Genomic DNA, 16599 nt, shown 5'->3' with positions numbered 1-16599 from the left:
ACAAAACAAAGGCTTATTCCTTCTGGAATGGTGGGTGCTCAAGACACACAAGGTCACAATTCGGGACTGTGCAAGGTCAAGGGATTAAGGCTGCAAACAAGGCTTTCAAGGAAATTCAGAACCACTTTCAACAAATACTTTATTCCTGAACTAGACTTCAAATTGGTTGTCCAAGTTTTAGTGCTATCCAGACTTGACAATGGAATATCTTGACAGCCATCTTCAAAACAGACCTAACTCAATTAAACCTGTATGGCACATAATGGCATGAGTGACCTCTGGAATTCATCATCTCGCCAACAATTTATCAGTCTTGACCTCCATCTATTTACTTATAGCAGAAATCAGAGGCATATTCAAATTAGCTTGCATATCATATAAATCTGTTCACCTTAACCCACCCAAACACCATGTTAAACCAGAAAAAAAGTGTATGTAGGGCCAGTGGCCATCATGTAGAAGATGTGCATTCTTCCTAAAAACACCATGAGGATCCTTTTTCAGTTGTGCACTTCCTCAAGTACTTTGTCTGGTCCCAACATTCGGTGTCTTCTAAAACGAACTGAAGACTTGACTTTCAAAAGACCCCCCCTCAGTCACGTCACAATATTATGTCCAGTTCTTGAGCCCTCCACAAGCCTGTCTGTCATATAATTAAGGATGTTCCAAGCTTTCTTCAGGTGCTGATCTGCAGCTGCCATCCTAAGGCGACCTACGCCACGACAGACAAGGGCTACATGGTTTCTGAAACACTTGCAACTCTATACCTCTCCAGGTTCTTTTACTTCATTGGGGTTCACTAAATCACATAACAAAATATTGGCTTCACCAGCATTAAATATATACTCTATGCAATATAGTGCTAGGTGATGCAGTCGATACAACATTTCTTGTAGGTTTATATTTCTTACCTATATCATAGCCTTTTACTCCTTGTACAACCCTACTGCATGCATATTAAAATATAAAAAAGTGACTTTATCATAAAGCATTATCACATGCATGATCTGAAACACTACTTAAAACCTGGCCAGGTGGTTCGCAACAGCTGGTTAGCTTCGAAGCACCGTTGAGACTCTCAGGTATTTCTTGTGCCGATAACTTTTTTTTACAATTACTGGTATCTATACGCACTTGTGGACATACGTTTTTTCATCTACATGTAAACATATCTTAGAATCTATTTGTACCATGCATTGTTTATTAACTGCATATAAAGCATTTGCATCTTTACCTCCTCAGTACATCACTTCAATAACCATCTTCACAAAACGTCAAAAATCAATGAAGGTCTAGACAGGTTGAAGGTATTTTCAGGTAAGGGTCTACAATACTACAATAAGAAACTATGATAAGTGCTTATTAAATACTAAGGCAGAAAAATACTTTCTAAATTCTCCCAAGTGTCAATGCATGTTCTTTTTTCTTTGAGTGTGGGAGAGGATGTAGGAGATTAAGGGACAGGATATGCCTGGACCGGATAAGTATGCACTAGAGGTTTACTTTTGGGTTTACAAACAATTGCAAAACTCACTTAATCGACACAAGAGGCGGTGTAATGCAGTGTCAGTACCAGGATCCAAGATGTCTGAATTAGCGGATTGAAGATCTTTGTGAAGAAAACTTGCAAGAGAGAGGGAAGGAACAGCTGACGGTCAAAGTAGGATGTGAGGTGTTAGGATGAAAACAGCACCCTTCACGGTACAGATGCTGGACTCCAGGTACTTGGTGCTAAATACAAGCAGGTTCAGGGTTACATTTACAACGGTTCAAAGCTTCATGCTGTGCTATCTCAACGATCCTTCAACTACTTATTGGGTTCAGCAGGCAAATTCTTCCTTTCCTCATAGATAAACAGGCGAGACAGCTCCTAGGGCAAACACACAGCAAGTATATCCCAGTGGATGCAGGAAAAGATCAAGCAGCAGCAATCCTGCCTTTCAAAGCATTTCAGGGTGGCATGGGCTCTTGTCAGAACAGAATGCTTTCAAAATGGCAAGGGGTCTTGGCCGCAGGGCATTTGATGAGATGGTCAAAATGTTATTAAGTCAAGCACCCCACGATTGCTGAAATTGTTTGACCTGCAGTAAACAATGCGAATTCTCCTGAAGTGGGGCACCCCCCCCAGTTTGAGAGTGTGCCATGGCAAAACCCAAAATTCAAATAGAACAAAGCTCTGCTTCTTCTAGAATTTGTAAAGGGGAAAGTAGCCCACTCTAAACATAATTTTCAGTAATTTCAGTTTAGAAAACAATTACTGTTTAGGCTGTGACCCAAGAAACAACTTTAAAGACTGCACTGGCTTCCGAAAAATGGTTACAAAAGAAAAAAAAAAACTAAACAGAATTGATCCTGCATGTGCACCAATTTTGACAGAACTACCATAAAGTAATCTCTTCAAATAAAACAAGCATTGAAAATGCAATAGGTCTCGCCTTTGATTAACCCCTTCCCCGCTCATGCCGGAACCACTCCGTTATGAGCCACGGTTGCCGTGTGCTCATGACGGAGCGGTTCCGTCATGCCGCGACCGTTGGCGGCCGCTCCGCCCACGCGGCGCTGTTTCCCCGCCTGTGCGGGGGGCCAATGCAACTGGGCGGAGTCATGGCGGAACCACTCCGTCATGAGCACAGCTCAACCGTGGCTCATGACGGAGTGGCTCCGTCATGAGCACAGCGCCACCGCGCTGCCCCCCCCACACCCCTCAGCGCTGCGGCGGAATTCCCGCCGCAGCGAAGGGGTTAAGTTAAAACCATTTGCTTAACTAATGGTATTGTAGAGCAAAGTAAATGGCTTTAACTTAATGAAAGGTGAGACCTATTGCATTTTCAATCGTTGTTACGTAAGCTTTTTGTACTTCACTGGAATGAAAACAAAACTGGGGGAAGGAGCACTATAAAGAACTAGAATTGACTTTCGAAAGAATTAATAAGAAGGAAAGTATGTATCATGTTCAGAAGAGATTGTGCCTAAGAAAGCGATTTTCAGGTCCAAAATGTCAAATTACAGAAATGTCTACCCCAGAGAACATCACCAGTCTTCCCTTGACCTTTAACCAATATTCAGTCTTAGATGTCTATCCAAGATCTTAAAATGAAACTGCAAAAAACATGGAGTCCATTCTGACGTCCTTCCCCTCAATGCCCTATTATCAATTTAAAAGCTTGGCTCGAAAGACAACACATTTCACTGTTCGCACTCCATAGTTGACTTTTGCCCAATTTCTTTAGAAATTATAATGGAAAACAATCTAAATTTTCATGTCCACGTGAACAACACTGCTGAACTAGCTAGGTAGCAAATTAGACTCTTTGGAGAGAAAAAAGGTGTCATTCCTGAGAATAACTTTAAATCAATGGTGCAGTTCTTTCTTATATTTAGGATTTCCCATAATAACGCACAGCTGAACACTAACACCAAAGTTCAATGATCTTTCTGAAGACAATTCTTCCTATGGCTGCAAAGCTATTCTCAGAAGGTTTGAACACATCACTTTGTTCTTGGTCTCTCTCGATTAGCTTCCTATTGAGAACAGGAACACTTAAGTAGGCCTGCACAGTGGGCAATATTTAGCGTTCTGGAACACGGCAATACTTCGCTCTTAAACTAACCAGCTCGTGTGAATTCTTCTGCGGACCTCATGAAACTCCTTTGTAACCACATTTTGCAAGAAAAAAAAGGGTTGAAAGCAGACTTTCCAAGGAAGCCCCTAAAAGTACTGTACTACATCCATCATGGAATGATTCTCTCTGCACTGCAGTTTCAAAAGGAGCTGAAATGCTCTCTATTTCAATGACGCGGTCATATTTAACTATTTATACTGGAGTTGTCCGTTATGCTGTGAACTATAGACCTGACTTTGGTGTAATGTGCGAAGATACCGTCTCTTTTCCCTGATTCTTTAACAGATGCACATGTATATTAGCTATTTTTTTACACCGTGTTTATACGTGTTTTTGCACTATTACTATTTGTTGAATAGATGTCATTTTGTTAATAACTGCAAGGTCGCTGATGTTTATTACGCACCCTGCAGTCCACTAGAGTGGATAAGGAGAGAGCTGAACATAAAATCGGCTACTTTTTTGCAATATTCCGGAGGTGGAGACCTAATTTGTGCCAATAAGATATACAATGCCTTACAAGTGTACAGAACACAAACTGTAGCTTTCCTACATTTGTATATCGACTATTAAAATACATAATTTAACTCATACTTTGGTGTTCCATGGTTACGTTACCATGCAGATTACACACATTGAAAATACATGTACAGGGCATATCATGTTTGCAAAACTTCAACAAGAAGTTAGGAGTACTGAAGAGAACCAGTAACGGCAGTAAATTGAGCTGTCGCGTATACAAACTTTCAAAACTATTTGCCCAACTTGCGGGGTAGCATATGTAAACCGCAATTTTCCACTGAAACTTCTAAAACGAATTGCTGCGAAAATAAAGCCATTTCAAGCTGATAAAATTTGGATAATCAAATCTCTAAAGAAATCAAATTGTGTACACAAATGGTTGAACATACCTTGCATCACTGGAGACTAGCACAGAGGCGAAAATAAAATCTGTGTTTTGATTGAGAACATTTGCTTAATTCCTCCTCAACATCTTTTAAAAGTATTTCATAGATCGCCCTCTCAGCAGGCAACTGTCAGAACCCACAGCCTTAATCAACTCTGCCACAAAGGTGCATACCATTTCTCTGATCTGTAATCAGAGTGCATACATATGCGCTTTAGGGCTCAGGTTTTATCGACTAGAGAAACCGGCATTGTCAGTTTTCATGAGCCTCTTTCCCCTAACTCAGGTGGCCCGAGAGTGGCACCTCGCACTCGTCGCTCACTTACTAAGAGTAGCCACCACACATGGTCAATGACCGTCTAGCGAATTGCTCACAAAAAGCACAAAAGATGGACGCTATTGATTAGAGCGCATAGGTCCTTTTATAAATGGCTCCGGCTCAAGATTCTAAACCTGGTCCAGTACACTCTGGAATGTAGCTCGAAGACTTTCCATTCCTTCATTTATTCTTTTACAGGTGGACGCAGGGATTTGGATAACTGCCCAGACAGGTGATCTTCTCCAACATGTATAGCTTACGCAAACTGTTGCAGCAGTTTGGTGCGTGAAACTCGATTTGGGGTGGGAGATTCCCGATTTAGTATTCTTTTTTTTTATAAAGTATGACATAATTTTACCTTTCAGGCATATATTTTGGCGACCGTGTATACAGCAAACTGGGTACACAGACTGAAGCACGAAGGCGTATGGTACTATTTGTCTACATACAACGTGAAACTATCTGACAGTACGCAGAAGGATAAATCAACGAGTTCACTCACTATTCATCACTTGAACAAAGCGAGGATCAGCCAAGAGTCCGATTCCCGTCAGAGCTAATCCAATTCCATCTTTGGCCAGTACACAGTGTCATAAACTCGGTGTAATAATAACGTTGTTCCGAGTCACTGTGCGTGTTACAACACGGCGGTGAGGAAGGAAGGCTGGTGTGAGTGAACCCCTCTCCCTCCCTGGGGCGGTAGAGCTGAGAGAGCAGTACAAACCACGTTGGCTGAAACTATGCGAGAGCATGAGATGGTAGAAAGAATGTACGTAAAATAAAACATCGATTCAAAACGCCGTCGGGGCAGAACGCAACTATTGTGACCTTGACAAGAGCAACGCATTTGGAGGCTAGATGAAAATGTCCTTCGAGTGAAGATACAGGCCTCATTATTTGAGAGGAAACGAACAATAGCAAAACGCAGGAAGTTCGTGTTTATGACAAGTGCCTGGCTGCCCGATGCACAAAACACTTCTAAATAAACATTCTGGTAGAATTTGATAAAAGCTTGAATATGGGAGTGGTGCACGCGCTTGGGAGAGCAGTCTGCTCATTGTCAAGCACTGCACTTGTGGTGCGCCGCTGCTCGCTCCCACAAGGTGGATGCCACCACAAGCACAGGTGTGTGCTTGAAAATGAGCAGACCGATGGCTAAAGGCCCTCCTAGAGCAGCGCATGCGCTGCCTAGGCGAGACCTATAAATGAAAGTTTACTGTGGCAAGAAGTTGAGGCTTGGTCACAAGATCCGTGTGTAATACCCGAGATAGTTATAAAAGCAGTACATGTGTACAAAATATTTAAGCGCTGATCACGAGTGGTCCGTTAAATTCCAATATGTGTAATAAGTCCTGTTATTGCACAAAGTAGAATAGAAAACCATGGAACGAAATACCATGTTTCGATGTCATTACTGCATCAGCCCATTATTTACTCCAGTTAAATTTCGGCTGGTAAAGCCTACAGAAATGGACCTGGGAAAATTTTCTGTGAAATACTATCACATGCAGACTTTTCTGGGATAAGCACCAAATTCAACATTTATTATACCCAGTTTTTTGAGGTGAGTCAGATTAAAATGTATTTACCATATTCTGTAAGTAACTCATCCTAGTTGTGTCAGTATTTACTGAGTGCGGTAAATACCTCAACACCATCTGCACCACCCCTAGACGTGGTCTTAGTCTACAGTGTATCTTGATAGAGGTTACGCTTGCAGTTTTTTCATTTCCCTTGAGGAAACAGTTTATCAAAATACAGACTCCTGGGCAAACTTGCACAAGGCAAGACACCCTGGTCTGGGTGAAAAAGAAGTACAGAAAACCAAAAAAGTATGGCAGTTCGTTAACAGATTGCCTATGGAAGTCAAGTTTTAAATAAAAGCCTGAGATTTCTCTCAGCTAAAAAACGTGAACTATTATTTCCATGTTGCATGCAGGCAGATAATCTCTTCAGCGAAACTACATGGTACATTAAAACAGAACTTGCAAAACTCTCTAGTCTTGCTCATTCAAGATTTACTACGCCTGTGATAATAAAATGGCTCTGCAAAGTCCTTATTTCCAGAATAATTCGGCATGTATCCTGACACTTTTCAAACATCATTTCTTAAGGCTCAATTCCTCTTTCTGGAGGCTTACAGGATTTAGCAGGTGGAAATAACAGACTTAAAAGAGAGCGAGCGAGAATGGAAACATTAATCAAACATCAGAGTTATAGGAATCAATGAGAACAGACAGCAAACCTGCTACACTTCTGTCTGCTATCACAGTATGGAGCTAAATCAGCTAAGAAGGGGATGTTCAGTCTGTCCCTACATAGTGCCGAATCTTTACTCCTAAAAATGCAATGTTTAAACAAGCATTTGCAATGCAATAGGTCTCGTACTTACAAGAGTTTGAGCTATTGGCATTGCAAATGCCAACAGCTTAAACTCTCGCAAATTCGAGACCTATGGCATTGCAAATTTTTTGTTGTTAAATCCCCCATGCCACACTTTCACGTGCATGAAGGCCGCACCCCTTTCTTTAAAAAAAGCTGTGTCAAACAAAAGGTGCATGGCTGCTATTAAAGTGAAACCGCGGCATAGGACTTTTACACACAAAAAAAAGGCATCTGTTTGTCAAACAAATGATTTTTTTTTGTGAAAGTCCACATGCTGTAGTTTCACTTTAATAGCGGCTGGGTACCTTTCCTTCGACACAGCATTTCCAAAGAAAGGGGTGCAGTCTTCATGCACGTGAAAGTGCGGCACGAGGGCTTTAACAACCAAAAAATATTTGCAATGCCATAGGTCTCGAATTTGCGAGAGTTTAAGCTAAGCTATTAGCGTTTACAATGCCAATAGCTCAAACTCTTATAAATGCAAGACCTATGGCATTACAAAGTAGCGGTCGCCATTGTCCCGGCTGCTTGGAAAGTGAAAGCGAGCATGGCGTGCTGAATGTAAGGAAAGCACGTTGTGCCTGCAGTGGGGCAAAACCCATTAAAGAAAATAGTGCTTATAGACTAATTAAAACAGTGTTGCAACAGAAGTGGAAGGGCCAGTCGCCATGGGAGGTTTCCAAAGAAGACAAAGCGGTACTAAAGAGGGACTAAAGAGGCGATTAAGTAATCAGAAGCCAGCATTTACAAAGGACAACGACATAAGCCACTCAAAAATATGGGTGGAGAGTGGGCGGGGCTTCAAATTCCTAAGTCAATACAGCATGGCTTGCAGAGCAGTGCATGCGCTGCCCAGACTCGACCTAAAAAACAAAACAGAAAACCAGCTTATGATCGTTCTTTGAAAATGAATCAAGGATATGGGACTCAATCCCTCTTGAGCAGGACTACAGGCTCACTCCAGCCGAGGCACGTATCTCGAAACTAGAAGACTCTCACTGGGAGTTGGACCGAGACCGGAGGGATTCTGTACGCGATCTCAAGCTTATTAAGGCCAAAAATTAGGACCTTGAGGGCTCCTCTAAGCGTAAAATGTAGGACCTTGAGGGCTCCTCTAAGCGTAAAATGTGAGAATTTTAGGAGTGCCTGAATCTGCTGGAGGATCCAACAGGTTAAACTTTCTCCATTGAAAAAGTCACCAGGGCTGCCTCATAATACTGATGCATTTAATGTGGACTTGAAGAACCCCCAGCAGCAGAATTTTTCAGAGGGCCCCCCTATTCCTAGGCGTATCCTACTAATGCCATGGCTGCTGCCTCCCACCCCATGTCTACAGCCTCTCTACCAATGAAGACATATCCCAAACCAGACCTAGAGAAAGACACTTATACCTACAGTCCCGCGCAGGGTTAAGCAGCCCCCACCCCTTGCTAGGAAGACTTGTAAGATCCAAAGACAGTTTGAAAAGAAATAAATGTAGAAGTCAAAGAAGTATTGACAACACAAGTGTGGATGGCAATGACATAACTATTATGTACATCTGTCTGTGGCACATTGGGCAGAAAGAAAAACACTTTGTCAAATCTGATTTTTTTTGTGTGCATTGCACTCTCAGGATCCGTCTTTGTAAATGTTGTGAATTCTTTCTCAAAGGTTCCATCGCTTTGAGCCAACAAATAGAGGGCATGTGGCCTACATAGAATTCAGCACAGGTGTATAGACTGATAGATATGGCCCATCTATCCAAAGACAGGTAAGGCTCCCAAACCTAGCTTAAAGAATCCCTTGCGCAAGCCTGTAGGCCCCTCACTAGACCTACAGGCAGGCTCGCCCAAGTCTACACTCACCTGTCCCAGTGCTAACAAGCACTGGCAAAGCCAACAAGTGTGGCACTGGCTGCCAGGCTAACACATAAAAACATTGGGGAAAAGCATTTTTTTTGCTGTCTGAAATAGCACATATTGACATAGTAGCCCTTGGCACTGAAAAGACCCATTTTGTGTAAGGATGTGATAATGAAAGAGCAGATTGACGTTCCCCACAGTAAAGTTAGTCAATGGCTGAAATGGGCTGACACACTGCCCTGTGATGTATGCTGATTTGGGGGAGGGGGCGTCGTAAGAAAAATAGTTTGTATTGGGTGCAGGTTCATTGTGTATTACTAACAATGTATATTTTAAAAGTATATGGTTTATTTTGAACACAAACTTTTTTGTACATTTTGCAGCGGCCTATTTTACATTGTGTGTAATACCGTTTCAAAATAAGGCCTTGCATATTCACAATGCTGTCGGTCGCACACGGACCTCTTAGCACTAATAATTCATTATGATTCCCCACTGCACAACCAGAACTCTGTGGCTGTCTGGTTACACAAACATCTAAAACGCTCACATTCACCTAGAACTACTAACACAGCATTTTCGCGATTATTTAAAGCTGGCATTTAATTTTTTCTATAAGGGGACCAAAAAAATAGTTGTAGAATATGTTGTACTTTTCAACAACAGCTAGTTCATTTACTTAGGATGACAGTTCCCAAACTTTTTAATGCACTTTTCTCGCTGTGGTAGAGTTTCTAAGAGTTGGCTTATTAAAACCACTAAAGAAAACGTGGGCAGTCCTGGGAGTTAGAAAACGTAAAGTTCACTTTTACACTAGAGGAAACAGACTGCTGGTGTAATCGGCGACGAGAAAAATAAAACGAAGCCCCCTTTCCCATTACTCTCTTTCTAGGTCACCTAAGAAATGGCACCTTCCCCTCCAGAGGGTGAGACTCACCGGTCTTCAAGGCAGCTCTCCCCGCGATCAGAAGCAAACTCCCATAAACCTGCCGTCTTCCAGGAAGGTCAGTGGTGAAATAATAACACACGCCGAAGTACGGCAAGCAACAGTGGGCATGGGGGGGGGCGGGGGGGGGAGAGAATGGGGTCAGGAGGGGCTACGGCCTGGCTCCATATTGGGGCGCAGGGGACACGGAGAGCGGGCTAGGGGAGGAAGCGGGAGGCTGGGGTGCCAGGTGCACGAGGGCCGAGAGCTTGCGCGAGGCCGTGGGAGAGCGGAGTAGCGGCCCCAGCACTTCCTGCTCGTCGCTGACACCTGCCGCTGTTCCTAGCACTGCTGCCCTCTCACACTGGCTCCTGCTGCGAAGAGGCGGGCCCGCCCCTGCCCCTGGGCTTTCAGGTAGCAGTGGGTGGGACGAGCCGCGCAGACGCGTGAGACTCAGGCCCAACTGGTGAGCTGCATACGGAGAAACCCCCCGGGCACTGCCTGCTCAGCTGGAATGTGCAGCGCGGGCTGGGCCCAGGCCCCCGTGGCTGCAGGGCGGCGCGCGCTCATTGTTTGTTGTCTGTGCTGGGTGCAGTGTATACTGTGCTCTGCCTGGCCCCACTCCAGTCTGCGAGCGGGGATCCATTTCAGGGTCTTTGTAGTCTGGGTAAATGTAGCCCTGATTTTTTTCGATGGCCCAAACATTACGTGGCTGGGGGGTATTTAGTGCATTTGTTGAATAACGACCCTACAGGGTATGTAAGGTTATTTATCAGGTGCGATAAATAGCTCCTATTACGAGTATATGGGGATTGACATGCAGATTTTGGTGTTTAACGCAATACACTTCGCATGATACATAGCTGCCAAGGTTTCAGATTGCTTTATGTGACATTGTCATAATTTCAGTGTAATTATGAGTGGCATTTCAACAACTACGAATTACACATTCGCGAGCAAAATAAAGTAATGAACGACGAGCAAAATAAAGTAATGAAGACGAGGGAAACCTATAAATATCAGAAATTGACACGCATTTGAGCATCAAGGAACTCTTAAGAAGAGTTATGTCATAGGTCACAAGCTGTATTATTTCAAAAAGAAACTCATCAATATAAATCATTACCTCATCACACCAGTTGCAGCCTATCAGAGGCCAGTGCATTGCGTCTGGTGCAGCACACTGTGCGCTCAGCTTGAGGTGGGGTGCTATCCTTCGGTGGGGGGCGCTGTGTTTAAGAATATCTCATGATTTAAAAGCAGCTGATGCAGAGTTTTTTCTGCTCCAGATTTCAGGCAGCAATAAAAATGTCAAGATAACGCTTGTGATTAATGTTCCTGCTAGAGAGAGGCAGAGTTTTGTCTAATGGCAGTTTTGACTGGCTATAAAGTAGATCTGTATTTAAAGTGGATAGTTGAGTGGATTAGTAAAGCCATTCTTTACCAGCTCTTGACAACAAATGAAATGTATGCATGAGAGGGGCTATGGAGAGATGAGGGGCCCTTTTGCCGGGTGGAAATGAGGGAATCTGAGGAGGAGGAGACCATGGGGGGCAGGTGGGGGTGCTAAAAAAGATTGTTGCACTGGCTACACTACAGGCTCTGCTGACGCTCGGTGCGCTGAGAAGTTAAGTTGGCAAGCACCACAGTGGCTCTCACAGTCACCCAACCCAAAATGAGTTAATGTGAGCGACTACTAACAAAGCTTACTGTCAGTGAGCAGACAGACTGCTGTGTAATACGCAGTTCTCAGCGGTAACAGGGCAGACAGGTGGCAGCTCAGGAGATGAACATCGGGGTGGAGTGTATCACCTGCGTCAAAGTTGTTTTTCATGGTTCTGTTATTTCTCTGGTATTGGATATACTTTTACAACATGTATGTAATTGGGCCAACATGTACAAACAGAATTCTATGTGTCTTAAAAAAAGAAAAAGATGAACATGACGTCGTGGCACAAGAAAAAAAATGAACTATCAGGGGTGTTGTCAAGCTGGCCTGCGCACATGAAGAACAAGCATTGGCCTAGCCAATAGGTCTCGCCTTTGGGACCTTATAAGTGTTTAGCCATGCAACAGTTAATGTTACTGCACCAAGGATATTGTGCTGGATAACTAAACACTTAAACGATCCCAAAGGCGAGACCTATTGGCTATGCCAATGCTTGTTAGGATTTGAGTGTGATTATAGAGGTATGGGCGAAACCGTTTAGGGCTGTTCCGTCCAGAATTTGATGGCCTGTGGTGTTGAAAGCACTGCTAGATAACAAGGGTATAAGAAGTCGGGAATGGGCACAAGTGAAGGGTATGACATGAAATTCCAAATGTCAAGATCATAAAATGTGTGATTTAAGATATGGATGTCGTTTAAGAACAAATGTGTTATTTTCTTGAAAGTTAAAAACAACCAATAACTGCATTGTAAATAGAGACACAAGTTTTCAATTTTTACTATAAATGCTTCCCTCTCTTTATTTTAAAAATCACAAAGAAGTAGAGGTTAAGGGTCTGATTTGCAAAGGGACTTACGTGTGGTAAAGGTACAAGTGTGGAGTCTCTGCACTCTGGGCAGCCTCTCTGTCCAGCGCACTGCAGTGAGTGCAGTGCGGAGATTCTGCCATGAGTGAAGAGACACGTAACTTTATTGCATATTAGTCCCTTTGTGATTTGAGCCCTAAGCCTTCATTTAAGGGTCTCACCATATGTTCAATCATGTCTGCTAGATCAAACGTTATGCATATAATCAGAAGCCCTAGTATTAAAACATGCCATCTTGTAATGTGCCATACATTGTCATTACCTTTTCTGTTTGCGAAAGGCACCAGTTATCGAAAGTAGTAAAATAAACTTTTACTAAACTCACCTTGGTGAAACTGCAACGATTGCTGCTGCTTATTGAGGAGCATAAGGGCTGGTACCCAGCTAATGCCCCGTGCGCTCATTGAGAAAAGTGTGGGGTGACCAGCAATATCAAAGGAGAGGCAGAACGATCTAAGAGTATGAGCATAGACAAGAACAGAGGAGAGGATAGGATAGTGGAATGAAGGGTCCCGAACACAGGAGAGGGTTGAGTAGTCGGTTACAGGACAGGCAGTCAGTGCGAAGGGAAACGCAGGGGAAACTGAAAGAGGCAAAGATTTGATGAAGGGAGGACGAAATGGTTACAGGGGGGGCACAGGGTGGATTAGCTACTTTCATAAGAGGAAACGTTTGTTAGGAGGATGTTGTGTTAAATCGTAATAATGTAACTGCGCACGGTTGAGGCGAGTGAGGACTTGAGCACTGTGGACTAATTATAGTGTTAATCTTGGAGCAGATGTAGCAGGGTGAAGTCATGAGAATGTAAGGATGAACAATAGAATACTGATAATTGAAGATGGAGAGAGTAAAGAGCTGAAGGTTTGCACAGAGCGCTTGTGGATGGTGAGGTAATGAGGTCCTGGAAATAGATAGATTTGACACCTCCTAGATAATTATGCAGTGTATGAAGGGCTTGCTTATTAACCAAGAAGTTAGCAGTGAATATGTGCTTTCGCCATTTATGTACTGCTGCCCTCATTTACTGTTATGCGCTCTTATTTCAAGTGTAATTCATGGCTGAGGCCTATCTTTGGTACAAGGCGGATAATGACGCAGTTATATGAGCTGTAGTGCAAGACTGAAGTGAGGTCTTTATGAAGATCATGTGGAAAGCAGTGAGAGCAGTGGGGTCCTGTTTTCTACAGCAGATGGGTACATGAGAGAGCGATCTACAAGAAGGCAAACTGATTTGCATGTGAAATGTGTGATGTCAGATGGAGCGATGATGGGTTTAGATTTGGATAGTGTTTGAAATTAGCATAAAATTGAGTGGCTTACCTTGCTTGTGGGTGGGATTAAGGAAGGTGTCATTTGAGGAGTGATCAGACAGAAGTGGAGACACTGCCGAAAGCATCAGTAAAATATTTTGGCAAGTTATGGTCACACCAGTGAAAGCAGAATCGTTTGGTGAAGGCAATAAATAGGTGTGTAGCATAATTTCCGCCAGCTGTAACTGAAAGCCATTACTATATAGTTACAGAGACGAATGCGTTTCCAGATGTTTGGAATGAAAGAGGCTTATGGTGCGAGTCCTAATGAGAAAACATCTTGTCATCCATAATAAAACACTGACCAAGGAGAGTAAGATCACATAGGTATGATTTACTAAGGTAATACCTAAAACAAAACAAATGTTAGATTGGTTTTGAAATAACAGTAAAATCATGAGTCTGAGTCTTAGGACCTGGAAGGCCAGTGCAATCAGGAGTGAAATACGGACAGTATTGGAGCATGCTAGTATAAACTATGTTCAGGATCCTTTGAGACACCTTTAAAAATGCATTTAAATACAAGTAAAAGGGATAGCTCCTTTCCACTCCTAAAGCGTCTTTTTTTTTTACGCAGAACAAAATGCTGTATGGTGCTCTGTAAAACACGTTAGCGCCACCTGGTGTATTTCATGCAATACGGCCCCAGAAATGTTCTGCCAAATGCAATGGATCTCCGTCACATAAACAAAGGCAATAAAAATCAAACATCAAAGCGGCGAAAGTGAAAGTCATCGAGCAGAGCATCAAAGGGCTGGGTGAGAAGGGAGGGGGGAATGCAAGGGTCAAAGCGGCTAAACTGAAAGAAAGCTATAGAGAAGGGAGGGGGGAGTGGGAGCAGCTGTGCACGTGCATGTGATCGTGCACTCAAGGTTTAGGCCAGCCAAAAGACTGTGGGTAGCACTTTGAAAATCCCACATACAAAATGTCTCTTCGAGCCTTTGGCTCAGTGAGACCTAAAAACAAGAAAAATAAAGATGCGCTGCTAAATTCAGCCCAAAGCGGTACCTGCACTCCTTGCAAACTTCACAGAAAGAAGCTGCTAAAAAATGAGTCCCAAGCAGTTCTCTGCAACACGTTATGAAATAACTTGCATTTCTAACATACCGTGATGTGAATGTGAAGGCCGCACACTGCCCAGAGGAAGAGAGAGGCCCCCGCACACATTTGTTCTCAGAAGTATAATGCACCCCCTGTCTGGTTCTCCTTTGTCTCCATGAAGGGCAGGTTGAACCCCTTACCAGTGCTGCGTCCTCCCACATCAGTTATGTTTTATTTAGACCTGTGCTTAGCCCGTTAAGATGGATTACATGGCTCAAAAAGAAACAACCCCTGCTCAGTGCAGGCCTTCTTGCCCCCCCCAACTGCTGCATTCTGGAGGCAGAGGGCGAACTGTCCTTCTTGCAGGAGCCCCATTACGTCAACTCATCACCGCTCACCTACACCACCGGTTTCTAGGACTTTCCTCACGAATGCCTGAGTGTCTCTTTGTACTGGGGCAGAGAGCAGACTAGCGGCCTATTCACGTCAAACACATCCAACCAATTTCTCCGTCTGCATGATCAAAATCACCAGATGGTTGAAAAACAACAGCCTCCAGCTTAACGCAGACAAGACAGAAGTAGTAATCCCCAACAAAGACACCTTGCTCTGGGACTCCACCTGGCAACCCAGGCAAAGAATCTTGGAATAGTAATGGACAATTATCTCACCATGGCTGGCCAAGTGAATGCAGTCTCCATCTCCTTATTCCACACACTTAAGATGCTCAAAATCTTCAAATTGCTCCCCACCAGCATTCGCGAAAATGTCACCCAAGCCCTCATCACCAGCAAACTGGTCTACGCAACCCACTCTATGATGGAATCAACACTCAATTGATTAGAAGACTCGAGACCATATAAAACTCAGCAGCCAGGCTCAGTCTTAACTTCCCACTGTGCACTCACATTACCCGGCACCTCAAAGAGCTCCCTTTGCTCCCATTCCACAATGAGCACTCTTCAAACTCCTCAGGCACACATTCAAAGACTTACATAACTTTGCCTCGTGTACCTCAACAACCACATAAACTTCAACAAACCTGCCAGACACCTCCACTCAGCCAGACTCCTAGTCATGCATTCCCCACATATGCAGAATCAGATCCAGTAGCTGGGCTTTCTCAAATACTTCCCTCCTAGAACTGGGAAAAACCGGGCCCTGCACCTCATTCCACAAGAAACTGAAGATCCAGCTCTTCATCTAGCCCTGACCCTGGCTCAGTCCATAAAGCTCCAGCTTCAGCCCCAGGATACCTTCCCAGGTAAGTTGTGCGCTGTGCAAATGCACGTAACATAACATAACATATTCCGACAGTACAGAGGTTGGAACTTATCATGTATGATAAATAAACCCCATTATGAATATTGGCCTCAAATTTGGGCATAACATAGATTTTGTTGCTTCCTGAACCACAGTCTGCATGGCCAGGTGTTTTGCAGCTATTTTTCCCCAGGTTAACTTTGTCAGGTATGACCTGCCGAAATTCACCCTAGGAAATATGTGAGGGCTGTGGTGCTTATCGCACAATTTGTAATTGCGATTTGTTCTTTTCTCCCTGTAACTTGTGCTCTTCCAGTTGTCAGTGTGAGCTCTGAACTTCACTCACATGCCACATTGTCTGCAGAGATTGCCATATATTAGCTGCCAGATTTTGTCACCCTAAAAGTGCCATGCAATCAACATCTTGTTATCTTCAATTGTGATAGT

The 16599-nt window shown here is 43.5% G+C and overlaps 1 protein-coding gene across 1 annotated transcript in view; it reads right to left on the bottom strand.

Moving 5' to 3' along the window:
- The window catches only part of PRRG2 (proline rich and Gla domain 2), a 267782-nt gene extending 257291 nt beyond the window's left edge, over nucleotides 1–10491 (bottom strand). Inside the window, exon 1 of the mRNA XM_085616147.1 lies at nucleotides 10016–10491. The gene's annotated coding sequence lies outside the window, so the exon portion shown is untranslated. The remainder of the gene's footprint in view (nucleotides 1–10015) is intronic.
- Nucleotides 10492–16599: the final 6108 nt, after the last annotated feature.

This window comes from Triturus cristatus, chromosome 7 (assembly GCF_964204655.1).
Source record: "Triturus cristatus chromosome 7, aTriCri1.1, whole genome shotgun sequence".
Taxonomy (NCBI): Eukaryota; Metazoa; Chordata; class Amphibia; order Caudata; family Salamandridae; genus Triturus; species Triturus cristatus.
This window is presented reverse-complemented; position numbering and strand designations above follow the sequence as displayed.